Source organism: Atta cephalotes, assembly GCF_000143395.1.
Source record: "Atta cephalotes unplaced genomic scaffold scaffold00001, whole genome shotgun sequence".
NCBI lineage: Eukaryota > Metazoa > Arthropoda > Insecta > Hymenoptera > Formicidae > Atta > Atta cephalotes.
This window is the reverse complement of record NW_012130065.1, coordinates 9,895,254-9,911,943: the sequence shown is the minus strand read 5'-3', so window position 1 is coordinate 9,911,943 and position 16,690 is coordinate 9,895,254. Positions and strand designations below refer to the sequence as shown.

Sequence of the window (16,690 nt, the reverse complement as noted above, 5' to 3'; positions counted from 1 at the left end):
TTTTACAACTGTGACTTCTTTCTGTATCATAATATGAAATAAAAATGTAATATTTGCGTGGATTACGTTGTCATATACGTGTATGTTGTGTGTGTATCAAAGCTATTAGATCTATAATTTATTTTGAAATGAAACGCGCAGAATTAGCATGGTTGCGATGTTCAATAAAACTTAAAATACAGTGATTCACAATGTTTACAGAAAGAATTCTGAATATAAATTTTATATTTATGAATTCTGCATTTCGCACGTCCTCCATACACGTTCCAAAGTCAATGTTTATCGCTATATTCCGTTGTTATGTAGATATCGCAGTCCAGACGGCGCGTCATTCAATTGTCGGGCAAATAACGAGCAAACACAGACGGTGCGCAACGGTGTCATGCGCATATGCAATAATTATTATCTATTACGTTCGTTGAGAAACACACGGCGCGGTAAAAAAAAGTCGTTACGAATACGATTTTAGTGTCATTCCGACGATGCGATCGCCGATTCGATTAGCAGTAACTCACGCACTTGCGTGATCTCCCTGAGATAAACATGTGCCATTCACGTGATTCTTCCAAATTCTGCATCAGCGAAAGAATTCTCATAATCGTGTGAAGATACGCGATAAACATAAAGCGCTCATTATAACTTACTGGGAACTTTCCACATGTCATCAGATCGTTCGATTCACGCGAGTGAGTTTTTTCTTCGATTCACATTAACATTGTGCATGATAACATAGACCGAGAGTTTATGCTGCTATTAAAATAGTGTCACGACATTTTTTTTATATACATATGTAAATGTGCAAAATAAAGTATTTAAAAGATATTATCTTTAAAAATATGTTCAGATAAAGTGATATAATTTCAAGAGGAATAAATAATAAATATCTTAAAAAAAAAATCGATTTTTTTAAAGTCACAGAGTCACTTCCACCTTTTCAACTGTAATGATATTATTTTTACATAATATGATTCCCTTAATTATTTTGTGTGTAAAAATATTCAAGGTAAAAAAATTAATACTTTACGAGATATATAATATTTTATATCTACATTTGGCATATTTTTTTTAACAAAGTATGTTTTAACAAAGTACATAAAATATTTTGTAAACCAGTAATTTTTTTACAAACATACCTTAATATTTTTATATACAGAATAATAAAATAAATCAATTGATTTAAAGAGAACACACAGTTACTTTTCAAACATGGTACGTATAAATTACATAACTTTGTAACACATCAAAAGCCTCACTCTATACACATATATATGTATATATACATACACGCATATAAAAGTTATTCGATTAACAATAAAAAATGCAATTCTGTAATTCTTAAAAACTTGATATACAAACGCGATGGTGGCAAGTATGGAATTTATTCATTTGCGAAATTCGAATGCAGAGTTCGTGACAGGTATCGAGTTACGTGAGAGGTTTGTGTGGAAAACACGAGAAGTTTACGAGAAGCGAAGTCCGAGAAAAGTGAATTGGAGCGATGTCCAGTACTATCAGTAAGAAAGAAAGGCGCGAGATTCGTGTAATTAACGTCGTGCGAGACAGTCTGGAATCTGGATCGATTGACTTCGTTAATGCCATCGGTATGGCGCCGTAAGAGGCCTCGAAAATAACTCGTCGCGAAGTTATCGAACGAACTTCGACGTGTAACTAAGTAATTTCCCCGGGAGGATCAAACAAACAGCTTCCGCTCGTTGCCAACGTTCGTCGATTTAACTCCGCGAGGAACTCGTTTCTGGAACGACTACAAGGTTGTAAATTAATGTAATCAAGTAACTGGCAAGTAACGAAGCAAAAGAGAACGGTAAATATTGTTTTCCTGTTTTCCCCGAGATTCGAAATCTCGGTAAATACGTCAGTCACTGAGTTGCAGGCAATACCTTCCAAATTCGCGTTGAAATTTCTTTCCAAGAGTTAATAATTTGCTAAACTTATCAGCTTTACTTTTCCGATTGTAAATAAAGTTAAAGATTATTTCAAACGCACAAATTCACTTGCAATTAAAGTATATCCGGCAAGATTCTTAAAAATTTATTCATAAAAGGATTAAAGAAACATATTCTATCTTTTGATTACTAAATAAATAAGAAGCAGCTCAATCCTTAAAAAAATTTTCCAACTCAAAAGATTCCCATGTTAATTTACAAACGTTTTAATAGTTTTTACTACACTAAAAAAATTACTAAATGAGATTACTTAAGAGATATTCTTTTTAATAGTACCAAGTAAACAATTACAGTAAATAAATATTTATTCAATAAAAAAGATAGTTAAATTAACGATCTTATATCAAATAAATATATGTTCACATTTATAGTAAATGCTTGTTGAGAATTATTCAAACAAATATTTATCAATATTTTTTCTAGGTGTTAATCTATTTTAAAAACATTGCAAAATGGTAGTTAATAGTTTTCCTTCAAGAATAGGTATTTTTAGGTATTTTTTTGTCAAATCGAAAAGAAATCAAATTCTCTTTCATAAGAAGAAAGACATCGCATCCTTGCAGGACGGTAGAATTTTACGAGGTCGAGTGCAGGAGCTTCGCGAAGTCGCGAATCTAATTATAGGCCTGCGAAGGTTTACTATGCTAATCGAGCGACGCGAAGTAAATGTCAACCCACATTCTGTTTACCTCGATGCTCGCGTCATCGCTTCGCGGCGCGCGTTTTATGCGCGACACGTCGCGTCCTTACAAAAAGAAGATGTAACGAGGGCGATGTGACACAAAAGCCGGCAAAGTCCTCGTTAAAAGTGCTCGGCAAACGTAACGTGCGCGCCAATACATCACGCCATATACATCTAATCGCGCGGATATCAAATCGCGTTGCATCACACGCTGCTTATCTATAAAGCCGCTTATCTAAGTAGAGAAAAAAAAAATAGAAGAGAAAGAGGCACACGGAGCTTTGCACTCAAGCATAATAGAAGTTGTTTACATTCCTTGTCATCGGCGCACGCGAATGAATTATAATCACGCAACTCCCATGCGAAACGTTACGTCTTCTTGCGACACTATTATAAATATTCCATCCCGTATCCCCTCCCGCTATTCACTGGCAGATTCGTGCGCGTATCTCGAATGATAATCCTGGTCATTTGGTGTGTGAATGACAGAGATATACAATTTCACTTGTTTCATTTTCCGATGCTTCAAGTAGTCGCGAATAAACGCACGACGTGTGGTGCTTCGGTATTATACTTGAGCATGCCACCGGGTATGCGGGTCGTGGCGTGATGTAGGACGACTGCGAGCAAGCCGACGAGCGGGAGGAACGGAGACGGATTATGACCGATTGCACGTAATAAAAGCGACATGCCATTCAGAGTCAATCAAATGCCGCTCGCCATTGGTTCGTTGACTTTCTCTCCTGTTGAACTCTCAACCCGCGCCGATTAACTTCTCACGCGCGCTTTTTACGCGCCGTCTCGTTCGCACCGCTCGAATATACATGCCGTTTACTATACCAAGAGATTTTCACTGCCTCTCTTCATGCAAAGGAAATATATCATCAGGGAAGGAGAGGAGATTTAGCAATCGCCGCGAGTGCGGGACACGGCGAAGTCACGTTCACGGTGCGAATGGTAATGTAATCCAGAATAGAAATTGCCACGGCAATTTGTAGTTGGTTTCATGGGACACTCGCCTTCATCGTACGCGGAATACACTACTGAAAACTTTCTAATCATCATCCTGGATTTATATTCGCTTCTATGTAAACTGCGATAAGCTATTGTACAAAAATAAATTTGGATATTAAAATAAAGATAAGTTTTATTTTATAAAAAATAAAATGTGATAATGTCTAATATCATCATCTAATGTATCACGTATTTATCATACTATTGTAATAAATGTAAGAGATTTTCATTACAATATATAAATATGTGAGTTATCAATATGTGGATAATTTATTTAAAATGAATAATAAGATAATATATCATTTAAACATACATAGTAGAGAAATATTTCATATTCATGTTGAAAATGATCTTTAAGTTCTTGTAAAAAAATTTTAAATATATTCAAGTGTGTATTTAACATAATGTGATTACGTTATTTAAATAGTTGTGTAAACGAATATTAAACATTTCTTAGTGTCAAAATAACACAATTTATTTTACAAATGATTAAGATGAAACTGTGTCATAAAAAATGTGTCTTAGAATACAATTCTACGATAAATAAATAAAATATGTGTTAATCTAACATATCGTAAATGTTAGTTTTATTGAAAAAAATACACCTCCACTTTTTAACTTATCTTCTTGTGTTTATTCTTTTATATAATATTTGTGTCGTCCTCTAACATATTCATCTTATATTAAATTAATACATAAATTTGAATGGAATGGTTTGGGAAAGTGAAATGTGTTAAATTTTCCCACAATGTAAATATATATAACATAATATTCGCAAGCCACCCATCATGCCATAGATTTCTTCCTACCTTCCTTTATACCATCGCTCCGATTACCTTGCTTATCGCGCGCGCCTTCATTGCGTGTGTTATTACAGAGTGGAAATAATTTGCGCAGATAGCACGAGCTGAGTCATATCCAAGGAAAGTTTAGGTTCGTCTCGTAACATGATCGACACAATAACAATCGCGACGCGGCGTGGCGGGTCGCGCAGAAGGTGTCGTATGTATCGGAAATTGCGCGTAGATACGTGATCATACTTTAAACACGTTCTCGAAGTAATTACGGGTAAGTAATTACGCCGAGCCCGAAGTACAGTTTTTCTAGTCAAGGACATCCGACAAACGGTACGAAATTAATGATTATAACGGCACTGCTTCGGTACTGATTATTCACGAGCGTTTGCCCTTGAAACGATCGCAAACACAGTGATATTAGTAGATTAGGGAGTTAAGTTGTTCATTACGTAAGAACTTCCTGAAAGGAAGTCGATTCGCGTCGCTTCAGAATACAAAACAAAACATTTCAATTCTTGCCGAAACATATACTCATTTTCCAAGTACAGTTCTTGCAGTAATAATTAACTTTCGTTTGCACAATTCTTTCCTTCTGCCTTCATTTCTCGTAAAATTAAACACTAAGGCAAGAATATTCATAAGAATCGAAAAGCATAATTGCTTTTATAAGAAGTAAAGAACGGTTGGAAATATCCGATGTACAAAGACGTAACTCTCTTTTCCCTTTTCTTTTTTCTTCTTTCTGAAGCAACGCGCGCGATGTTACATCGTGTAATATCTTCGTCATTTATTATACAATATATAGTACAAGATAGCGTAAATAACTTGTAAAATAATACGGATCTAAATAGCAAATGAAAATAAAAAAATGTTCAACATAAATAAACGAGGAAAGCGATATTCAGTCAAAAAACAGATATTGGCGCCTAATAATATTCTTGCGTAAATCTTATAATTTTCTAATTTAAAAAACTACGTACCAATTATTTGTCTTGTAAGTGTAAACTGCGCTTTGGCCTTCTTCGCTTATTTATGTAAAATACAGATCTATTTTGTCGACTTATCATTGAGCATGAAAGTGCGCCGAATACAACTTAGATTTTTTCCTAAAGAAACGATAACAAGAAAAATACCTCCTTTCTAAGAAAAATACAGAACTATCTTCCTGTCCATTTCGATTTTCTTGCCTATAAATTTCTTTACGTAAACTATCGAACAAACATCAATAATTTTTATTGCACAAAAGTAAAAAAAAAAAACCTTTGTTCGTTGCTTTATTTAAAATTCCGTGAATTTGTTTATATCGAAGTAGATAAGAATTACATCATTATGTGACAGCAAAGAACAGCTTTCAATAATCGCTAAATTACATCATTATGTGACAGCAAAGAACAGCTTTCAATAATCGCTAATCAGTCATCGAACGATGTCGCGAGCAATAATTGAAGACACGATAAGCATATGCACTTTATCGATCGTAGAAATAACAGGGCGTTATCGCCATTGATTTGAAACCACTATATGACTGTCAGATCGATAAGCGGATAAACCTGTTCCCTCGTGGGAATACGAGCTATTCTGAAACAATTCAAAGTAATTGCTTTCGTTTCATCTAGAATAAACATCGACAAGAATCCAACGATCAGCGATAGGTATGTCGCTGAACGGAGTTTCACGATACGTAAGAAGTTCATTTAAATCATATACCGATAACTCGTTATTTCGTGACCTCTGACAGTCTGGAGCAATGGATTGACGATTGTGCAAGAGAAAAATAAACAGAGAAAAACAAATAGGCGGAAGCAAACGAGTTTCATCATGCAACGACTTATAATAATTTACGCTAATTCGAAATTCTGCTTACGTGGCACTAAAAATTCTTTGACATCGTAATAATGTATGCGAGAGGCGGTAAATCAAGGTGCGAACATGCAACATGTGTCAAGAGATGTATAAATAACTATACGTATGCACAGGTAGTTTGCAAAAAGCCGCGATCGAGATCTCGCTTTCCTTGAACGATTTCGTGATACGCGATCGTCGTGTAAAGAATCTTCACGAGAGGGAAAAAAAAGTCATGGCGCCAAGCGAATTATTCCGATCGCTATTTCCACGCAAATGCAGGGAAACGATAACGCCGGCTTTTTCACGGGAACGTAATATTAGTCGTAATATCATGAAATCCATTCGACCTTCGCGAGAATACTCGACAGAAATCCAGGCCGATACAATTTCGACGGTGCCGTATTATATTTTGCAAGGACCGCAGGAAATCACACGGGCGCCGCCGCGTAAAAGGAGACGCTCGAAAAACAGCAAGCGAAATCGAAGCGTGATACAAAATTCGTGGTAGGTTTTGCGAACGCGAGGAACGAGAAGGTGCTATCTTATCGCGCGTTATAGACGGCGCGAGTATATTATGCTGCCATTGCAAACAGATAACGGTAAGATAACTCGTGATAAAACGAAATGAAGACCATTCGGTTTATTTTTACGACTATGCAGACGCTCGGCGTCAAAGCGACAAAAAGAAAAGAAAGGGAAGAAAAACACGTGCCTTTCACCTGTACGCTCGCCCTCAATCGAACGAAAAGGATCGCTCGAGGATGAAGTTACGACTCGAGTATCATCGAACGATCAGTCGTGAGATCCGACCGTAATTACACGTTTAACGACGCGACGGCTGTTTAAAAAAAAAATGAGGTTTTAAAATCCTTCTCGTCACGTATCAGTGACAAATGTATATTTTACCGTCATGAATATTCTCGGAACACTCTTATTACAGAGCGAGGGAAAAAATATCTCTACCAGACGTAATTAAAATAAAAAATACAACATACATATTAAAAACTTCATGCACCGATTAGGTGCAGTTTAAACATTTCTGATATATTTAACACTCTCGAGAAATTATCGTAAATTTATGTTAAATATGTTAAAAGTTCTTAATTTTTAACTTTCGCAAAAGTTAAAAGTAATACAATAATCGAATGTTCTTAATAATGTCATACATTTTTGTTCTGTGTATCTTTCATCATTTACCTTTTTTCAATGCTTTTAAATCTACTCTTTGCGTAACAATTGAAAATAATATTTCAGTAAGTGAATAATCGACCAATACACTAAGAAAAATACCTGGTTGGATTAATTGAAATTCTAATTGAAAATAAACGAATCAGAATTTTCTTGTTAAATGTACTAAATTCTAGTTCAAATAATTGATTAATCAGAATCCTTCTGTGATTCCATTTTCAACTAAACATTTTCCTCAGCGTATATATATATATATATATATGTACAATACAAAATAAATAAATATTATTTTTAGTCCTCCTCAGGTGAGATTTTATACTAATATTGTTTTTTTCAATTTTATACATTCTACCTTTTATACATTCTACGCTTTTAAATCATACGTCGATTACTATTCGGTCTTGAAGACAATTTTATTTTTAAACTGGAAATATAATCCTATTACTAAATTGTTACATTGTTATTAATCGATATTTATTTCTTCTGTATTGAAAATGCAATGAATTTACCAATCACTCTTCGACGATATGCAACTACGTCGAATTCGAAAGGATCAAGCTGCACTAAGCACTTCGTAAGAAGCTAAATTTGCTGACGAGCTAAATTCGCTGTTGAGGAAGCCTGACGGCTTTTTATGCGATTGGATACGCAACACGAGGAACGTCGACTACATATACTTAGATTGTATCGTCGTTTCGAGTTCGTACTATATCGTTTCTACTTGCACACGTAGACGGTGCTTCGTAAACTCTCCGTCGAAGTTTCAAGCATTTCCCGCGATAAATCTGAAAGCTACCTCGCTCAGCAAAAACTCGATGTTATCATCTTTCCTAAAGCAAATATTTAATTTCTTCGGGAAGAAAACGGAAATTAAATATTTAGCCATTCATTTTATATATATAAAAAAAAAAAAGAAGCTCAAGTTCAATGTTTGTCACACGAAATATGATGATCATACTAAAAATAAGTAATTTTTTAATAAATTTTTCTTACTAAAAAGTTAAGAATATTAATTTAGATTTTTTGTTTACTTTTTTATATATAGAACTACATATAAAAATATTTAGTTTATAGATATATTTAGTTTTTTAATAATAAAAATTATATAATTTCCTTCTTGATTTTTTTTACACATTTTTCCTATTATTTTAGAAGTTCGAATATTCTTTTGCGTACCTTCATTATTTCATTCTCTTTCCATGTTGCATTCAATTAAGGCTTGTTAACATAAATATTCAAGATCAACTTCAATCATAGTGGTTGTCCTCGAACAGTCTCAACGGAATACAACAAAAAAAGAGTTGATGAAATCATTAAGGTAAACATATATAAGGGAAAAAAACGGAATCCACAAAGCAAATGCGTCACTGTTTTCAGGTAGCTGAAGTTCCATCACAAGGAAATATTTAAACTTCCAGATGGGAAATTATATAGCAAAGTAAACAAAAGTCTGTAGATCAAGATAACATATATATTTGTGTCTCCGTTTGGTTTTCCTTAACTTGATTTTTCAATAAGAGAAATTTTAATTTATAAAAATTTGTTGCTCATTACTTTCAGCGAAAATACGATTCTCATATTTTCTAAAGTCTAAACGGGTCATGGACAATTGAAAATATTTCACACGTTACTGATCCCATGCCTTTATCCGAAGAGAGCTGCAAAAGTACGGGATACCAGATGACCAATAAATAAACGATGAACCAGTATACGATATAACCGACGAGGCATCGTGTACACATCGAGCACACATGGTGCTACCTATTCAATGCCGGATGCCTAACGGGATCTTTGAATTTCTATTGTGCGTCGCTATTCAGCCCCGGTACAATGGCACACAGAACGATTATTGAGCCTTTGCACAATTACGAGTACGGCGTCAAAGAAAATGCATCTTACGTACCTGACCTCGCGGTCTCGAGACGCGTATATCGCGCAATTATGGCGACGTTAACTGCTACAGTCGGCTAACTGTCGTATATCGCGAGAAATTAGCGAAAGACGGCAACTTTGTAACGTTAATGAATACATCTGTAAATTTCCCACTGTGGCATATATGTTTCATCATTATAAGACATAAGAGCGCTTGTACCTTGTACACTTGTGCGACGACAAAGCATTACGTTGTAATTCTAACCAAGCGTTTGCAATTACATATTACGTAAAAGAAATTTATATACTTCCTTGAAGGATTTATAAAATTACTGACTGGCCGAATGTACAGGTTTGTGACACATGAGGAACGACTACGCAGATCTCGCAGAGGATATACGAGATCGCAAGATGCCGGACATTATAATCGAGCATGATTGAATTATTAATCTACCGAATGACTGTCTTATTTTTTTCTTTAACAAGATATCCGTTCCAAGATCCACGAGGCAACGATGTAATTATAAAGCGTCGGACTTGGCCGAAACTGAGCATGTCATTAATTTCCAGTCAGCATGGCATTCCGCGAGCTGGCCCGAAAACCTTGACTCACCCGCTGGAAGCGAGAAGAAAAAAGATCCGGAGAGAGTCAGAGATCGTTGCACAACCCGTTGAAACGCGCGAGAGCAGCGGTGTAATCAAGATTTTAATACGGCCTGCTTTTCATGCTCGAGGGGCCCTTCACTCCTCAATCTAGACAAGTCGATTTCGATTTATTACGCCTTTCATCTCCTCGAGATCTCCGAGAAGATAATCAGGATCAGTAATACACGGTAATACAAGTATGTATTATTATGGCAATTCAGAGAAAATACAAATGTTATCGACGTGCAAGGACGACGCACGATTATGACCTGATGTCATATGGTCGGTGAAGTTTAGTTTAACATCCGTTATCTCATCTTTCTTTGGCTTGTTTTTGTTTCATTTCCTGTATTTTCATCTTTTCTTTTCCTTCTCTTTACCGTTACTTTCCAACAAAAATAAAAAAATATTCAGCTGCGTTCATTACATTCTCCTATACATTTTACGCGTTTCTAAGAATCTTCGCAGTCTTTATAAATATTTTTATGTTAAATCTATGCTAGGTATTATATTATACATCATACATTTCATTTCAAAAGAATTTGCCGTGTAGGTACAATATTTAATTAGATCTCTCCTTTATATGTAATATTTTCTTCCAAGTTTCTGCGCTACTTATTTGTTAATTTTCTTATTTTACATTTTTTTCACTCTTTACCGGAAAAAAGAAAAAATTGATATGAATAACTATTATTTTGTTGATATGTGATTTACAAAAAACTTTCTTACTTTCTAATTTAAAAATAAGAAAGTTTCATATCAACAAGTTACATATCAACAAGACTACATCAATCATTTCTTTCAGTGCGAACGTTATTGTTTGTTCTTTTTATATATTCTTAGAAAGCTTATTAAAAGTCTTGGAATAACAATAAAAGCTTTATCTATCTATCCTCTACTATGTCGCTTATTTTACAGAAACGCTAATGCGATGAATTTTAACGTGGTCGAGCGTGTGCATTGTGACGGTCAAAGGTATATCAGCTTCGACGACCTCCACGTGCAACGCGACCTTCGCCGCGATCGCGTTGCCGCGCGGATGGTGTCGCCGACCGCGGAGGAAACACGCCGGCGCGGCGCGGCGAACGGATATATCTAACGGGTCGCCCAATTTACGCCTGACCCCCGCTGAGCCGCGCGGGAGAGAAGACCGCCTTCGCTTCCACGGTATAACACGCGATCAAACGAGATTAGAGCCCACACATTGCATGCGCGCGTGTGTATCCGTGCATGAGCTCGTATGCGGTCGTAACTCGGACTAATCCGCCTAACGCCGTCCGTTACGGACTCTCGGGCTCCATACGTGGTATGTGTTCGCCGCGTATTACGCCATCGTGTGCATGCTATCTTCCTCCCCCCCCCCTCCCCCGCCCTATCTCTTTCTCTCGCGAGCGCATACATATATGTATTAAGCTGCGGTGCATATGGTACATGGCACTGTACATACCGTGTACATACATGTGTACGGATGGCGTGTGTGACCCGCTTACGCGAGAGAACGGCGCGACTTGCTTTCGCGTATATTACGGATAACTGTACTGCCGGGGAGGAAGAAAGAGAGAAAGAGAGAGGAGAAGGACCGGTCGCGTGCACGTGTGCGTGACACACGTGAACGGGCGAATGCACATACGTATGCGTATGTAAGAAAGAGAAAGAGACCAGCGTGATATTTATGCGCGCGTACGACGCGCGTCGGAGAAGAAGGAGCCGAGTAACTTCTTAGATATGTATGTATGTATGTACACGCGGATACGGTACGTGGACGACGCGGCAATTAACTCCGCGCCGTGGAATTAGAAGGCGTGGGTACGCCGACAAGCGAATTCACGGCGAGCGAACGCTAACGGCAAGGCGAGGAAACGTGACGAAATTCCGAGTGCAATCCGGAATGCAGCCGTCGTTCATATAGAGGAAGATGATCGCGGATGCGTTGCGATGCATTGCGTTACCTTGTGTTGCGCTGCATCGCACAGCTCATGGCTTATGTTACATGCGACGAGCTCGCGATGCCACTCATTTGTCGTTGAGAATGTATTGATTTCTTTGCGTGGATGATGAATTCTCGGAAGGCAGAGGATTTAGAGGAAAGATGAAAATAATAATAAATGAAAATTTTGCTGAAGTAAAAATTTAAGTAAATACAGTTCTGAAAACAATTTTGTTGACAATCAAAATAAATATGTAGGAAAGCCAAGCATGATGAATAATACTTCGAAAAGTTTTGACATTCTACCTTATACTCTATCAATCAGTTGAATGTTCTACATATTTATTTTGATAGTTCGACATAATTATTTTTAAATCTGTATTTACATTGAGTCTAATTGAACACTAATTGAAATTAAGGCAAAAAATGGATAAACCAAAATTTTCTGATTGAGTCTATTATAATTTTAGTTAAGATAATAATCAGAATTTTCTGAATTGTCCATTTTTCACACGAAAAGAACAATTTTGCTGAAGTTATCTAAAAGTTTAACTATATATAGAAAATAATTTTGTTGGATTATCAAAATAATGACTTAGAAAACTCAAGCATGAAAAATGTTACATAAAATGTATTGACACTTTAATAATTATTTTGAACGTTCTACATAATTATTTAATAAAATTATTTTCAAATCTGTATATATGTAGCTAAAATTTTAGATATATTTCAGCAAAATTGTCTTTCCCGTGCAACCAGAAATTTTTCTGAATGTGACTAAATTTTTTACTTTAATAAAAAGTTTTTTCCGTGTCTACAAATCCGTGTCAAAATCTTGACTTAAAAAAATATATGTATAATACGAGAAAGCTTAGAGTATATGCAGAGATCTATAATAAAATCGTAGTTAAATTATACCAAAATGCACATAAAATTCTCTATTCCCAGGCGTTTAACTTCACGCGAGAATTTATATAAAACACGAATTTATTTTGAGGCCCGTCGAGGTACTAAAAATATCATGGCTATTTTATATTTTCCTGTAAAAAATTACCCTATAATTAAGAAATTACATTTGAATATGTACGCCCGCAAAATAATTAATATATTATAATTACGTGGGTGAAATAGCCTTACAACCTCAATTACTATAAAATATCCGCTACGTGTATCCGCATCTGATAATTCTGCGGGAATGCTCTTCGCATCGAATTCTTTGTACCTGTCTCGGTAAGGTTTATACATTCTTGGGATTAAAGGGAAAGAAAGAGACGCATTTTAAAAATCGCAAGTAACAAAACGACAATCCTACAATTCAGCGTTTCCTTTAATCCGTCTCTGAGAAAGAGACCGGTGAAGAGCCATTGTTCAACAAATTCCTCGCTGCAAAAGCGAGTCCTCGAGCAACTCGATGCAAAGGATCATCCGTCGTGAAAATATATATAGCGAGGAAAATCTACCCGGGCCGATGATCGTGCACGCTGGAGTGCGTGCCTCGGCGACTCTATTGTTGCACACCGCTGTCGCACGGAGTGCATAATTAATGACCTTCGTGCCGAGGAGTTTTGCATTGCAAATGCCACTCGCGGAACGTTCGCACGCACGTATGTATGTATGTATGTATGTATGAGCGTGTATTCGTGCCAGGAATAGAAAAAAAAGAAGATGAAAGAGGAAAGAGGGAAGAGATGGGAACGAACCATTTTGCCCGGACAAGCGGCGTGAAAGTTTTTGATTCACCGATGATGACAATTGGCACGTAACTTTACGCGTAGCTTCTTTGTGTATCACTATCGATGGTGACCTCCTTTCCTCACCCGATTCAACAACGTTAGTTTGTCATTCACCAACGAAAACGTATTTCCGTTCTGCATAATCAATTGCTTCGCTGTTAACAATAATCGCGGTATTTTTACCGTGAAGCTTACCCACTGACCTCGAAGTTATTCAAAAGAATATACATAATTTTTTTGTAAAATGATTCTTCAGTAAAATTAAGAGAAAGATAAAAATTGCAAAATAGAACTATCTAATTGGGTCGCATTGCCGGAGTGTATAATTACACCATTTTAATTACACAGTGAACCGTATAATTAATATCAGTCGGTCACGTTAATAGCATCGGCCTTTCTCAAGTTATTTGCAAAATGGAAAACCATTCAAGTGATAAAGTATAGTATGTACAATACATACGTTGTATGCAAGCAATTAATAAGCTTAAACGTCACATTTCCCAAGTGTAAAAAATTTTCCGTACTATCGCCTGATGCAGAAACTAAATCGTTATTTATAATCTTGATGAGACAGCAGTTTGTGGTATATAATTAATTCCATATTCAGATACAATTTTGTTATAGATTACTGATATTTGTAGACTTCTATGAAAAAATACAAATATTTATGAATATATAAGTTTCCAATTTAAATGATTATCTTTAAAATGTCTTAGCCTTCTATTGTCTTGTCCATTCAACTTTCATTTAAAAAAAATCAATCGTTTCTAGATACAGCGTAAAGAAATCCTACTGTTGTAAATAGTTTTGAATGTTAACAAAAATTGAATAGAATCATTTCTCATCTGCATCTTTCCGACTGAAAGAAGACAACTATTTGTCATGCGATGTAACGATAAATCAATTCCGAAGAAATTTACAATTTTTTTAATTGAATGCAAATACATAAATAAAAATATCTAATTTATGATTCTATTTATAATATTTCTACTTTTCTTCCTGCCCAAGAAAAAATTTCTTATAGAAAAGAACTGAAGATGCATATAATTGAATCATATCTTTTCGTTTTCCAGGCAATTACTCTTATCATTAATTACTCAGTATATATTCTGCGTACCAAAATTGTCGATACACCGCATTTGCAGGATCGTTTGTATTACCGTTTTATTATGCTGCTCTTCTTTTTTAGTACCTACAAAGTTCATTTCAATCTATTTCGAATTTATATATATAATGTCTCAATCACGTTGCACATTTTTCTTTAGAAATAAACGTAGGAAGATTCGCGTTAAAGTAAAAGTTAATTTAACCTTTTTTATTGAATATCATCACGTGAGTCAAACAAGGAAAAGAAAAATTTTTGAAATATTTATATCGAGTTCATCATACACATAATTCACCTAGACGGTGAAAAACAATTGCAGCAACGAGCAACAGCTAACGAGAAGCTATAACAAAGCGCGAATACCTCGTTGAAATTTCACGCTCGCGTTCGTGCCACGCGGTTTTCAGTGAAATCGTTAGCCAATCTCGGATGTGCTAAACGCGTGTCACGGTTCGCCGACGGTGGCTTGGCGAGATGCCAAGGTCGACGATGGAGCCGCGCGCGAAATCAATCCGCGCTATTGTGCTCGGAAACGCGTTAATCGCGCTTATCGGACAATGCACCGATGCGCCGAAGCATTGCAAACCTGTCCGCTGACCCTGATGCAAATATTCTGATATCGCGGATACGTGGATTGCATTCGAGAAAATTATACTCTAGAACGAAGCGTTTCGCGCGCTGGCCATTTAAATTAAATAAAATTGAACTTTTTCATTTGCTAATTTTCTACGACACCTACAATAAGTGGATATAAATCGGTGAATGTAAAAATAAATTCACTGCACAAATTATATTAAAAATAATTACTTTACCTCATGTGGAAGATATTTTAGCATTATTGAATTTAATAATTGTGCAATTTCCTTTTAATACACACAGTGAAAAGACTGCTCCGATCCCAAATATCTGAATGATGCCTTTATTTTTTATTCACCGCGATATTAGTCCACCATAAAACTCATTTTCATCAAATTTGTTTTAATATTGTTTGTACATTTAGTTCACAGTTCCGCGCATCAACAATTAAACATACTAATTAAACTTTGAGTTTATAAACGATAGTTATGAATGAAAAGTTTTTTTATAATTGTTTTAGGAATAAAGTTATCACAAAACTGACTGTAGTACAAGACTGGACTACAAGATTATACTTTCTTTGTAGGACTGTATAAGAATGAAGATCAGGTCTGAAACTCAGTCCTAAGAGAACGTCCCTCTATACTTGACAAAAGAAGTGTTTTCTCTGTCTTTTTTTGCTTACCAGCCTCTCACAATAGTTATTACACTCACTGATGTATTATGGTGCATCGAAGCATCTCGATAATTATAACTTGTGTAAAGTTGCAAAAAAATTGCATTGTAAAGTGAGATAGATTTTTTTTCAAAATTTATAACATACGTGCTTATTACATTCACAGAAGTTACTTTAAAAATTAGAAAAATTACACTACTGTATATTCTTTCGCACAAAAATAATCTAACAATTTTGTAATTAAATATCTCCATTGCTTTTTACAATACAAAAACAAATTTATTTCAAGCGGATTAATTTTATCAAAAATAAAAAAAAGAATAAGCTATTAATATTAATTGTTACAGATTGATATCGAATGATTTTATGTAAAAACAATACTTTTATGGGCTATTTTCTTCTTTTGTTTTCGAATTTTTATTCTATCTAGGAATTTTTCTTTCAAAAAAAAAAAAAAAAAAAGAAGAAGAAGAAGAAGAAAANANANANANANATATATATATATATATATATATATATATATATATATATATATATATATATATATATATATATATATATATATTATATATTATTATATATATATACTTACTTACTATACTTACTTATACTATATATATACTATATATATATTAATATATACTACTACTACTACTATACTAACTA

General features: G+C 35.1%; 1 protein-coding gene across 1 annotated transcript in view; it reads right to left on the bottom strand.

Annotated features, from left to right (window-relative positions):
- Positions 1–16,690, bottom strand: part of LOC105618554 (microtubule-associated protein futsch) — a 168,106-nt gene that overhangs the window by 12,188 nt on the left and 139,228 nt on the right. The gene's annotated exons all lie outside the window — the stretch shown is intronic.